Genomic DNA, 1,645 nt, shown 5'->3' with positions numbered 1-1,645 from the left:
TTGCATCTTTCCCAAAAAGACTCATGGCTGTATTAGATCAAAAGGGTGCTTCTAATAAATACTGAGCAAAGTGTCTGAATACTTAGGACCATGTGATATTTCAGTTTTCTTTTTTAATAAATGTGCAAAAATGTCAACAATTCTGTGTTTTTCTGTCAATATGGGGTGCTGTGTGTACATTAATGAGAAAAAAATGAACTTAAATGATTTTAGCAAATGGCTGCAATATAACAAAGAGTGAAAAATTTAAGGGGGTCTGAATACTTTCCGTACCCACTGTATATTACAGTATTTTATAGTTTACTCTATATTATGTTTAATTGATGGTATTTATAGTATAATATAATGCACATTTAACATGAATTAAACTTAATTATTATATTATAATCAATTTAAATGTCTTCAGTATGACATTCTATCACCATGCAATCCAAGTCAAGCAATTCAAGCTTTGTTGGATTCAGAGTGAATCAGAACTGTGTCAAATTAATTGTGAATCTAATGAATCTGAATCAGAGTCATGCAGTTCAAAGGCAGGTTAAATGGACAATCCATCATTGTGAACTGCCCCAGAGTCTCTCAACACTTCTTTTCTTCTCCTTTTCTTTCAGTGGCTCTTTCTCTCCAGTGACTCTGGCTGTCCCTTTGTGTTAACTTCTAGAGACATAACATGAGCGTGTGTGGCCAAGGACAGTTCAGATGGAGCTCTTTGTTTTCGTCTGTGTGGCCACTTGGTCCTTGCACACTTCATTAGCTGTAACCACCGCTGGTTGCCACAGAAAATGTGTGTCAGTGTGTAAGCGTTGTTCCACTCCCTGATCACCTGAAATGAGCAGTTTTTGAGGGACTGAGAAAGGGTGGTTAAAAAATAGAGACCAGGAAACTCTTCAAAAGCTCTGTGCCATTCTCTTCAAGTTCAAAACACAAAATAACATTGTCATGCACACACAAGCACAATGTAGATGTTTGGCAGATTTTGTGTGTGTATGTATGTGTGAGTTTGCATGAGCAGTTCCTTGAGGCCTTACCAATTCTTTAGCCAGATGGCATTCACAGAAATGCAATATCCTGATGGTGCCTGATGCTGATGTGATGTGAATTCTGCAATGTGTAGTTGCTTAAACTTTTATTTAAATATGAACTTGAGTGTGTGTAACTTTGTAATCATACAATATGAATCACATACCTTGTGTATTTACATTATGAACTATATATTGTAAATGCAAATAAATGTACAATTATTTATTTAGCAATTGATTAAAAACCATACTATTATATGATATTTAATATAAATACTATTTAATATAAATAATAAATAATATTTAAAAAGCTAATAAAATCATATTAAAATCATATTACTATTTTATAATAAAAACTTACTATATAAATACTATAAATTCACACTTATGTTGCTGTGAGATCAAAAATGTTTTGTCTTTCCACTGTACTTTTTTTGGTATGTAGTGGTAACTTTAGTGTTTTTATGCCCCCTAAATAAAGATTTTAGGGCCTACATGCTTTTTACTGTAATTTAAGCTTGTAATAAATGTTATAAGTTGCATCTCAAAAATAAAAATTACTTAACATACCAAAGTAATGTAATATACTTTATATGTTGCATGTTAAATTGTAATATTAGTTAATA

This window comes from Cyprinus carpio, chromosome A8 (genome assembly GCF_018340385.1).
Source record: "Cyprinus carpio isolate SPL01 chromosome A8, ASM1834038v1, whole genome shotgun sequence".
Lineage (NCBI taxonomy): Eukaryota > Metazoa > Chordata > Actinopteri > Cypriniformes > Cyprinidae > Cyprinus > Cyprinus carpio.
Note: the sequence above shows the minus strand (reverse complement) of the source record.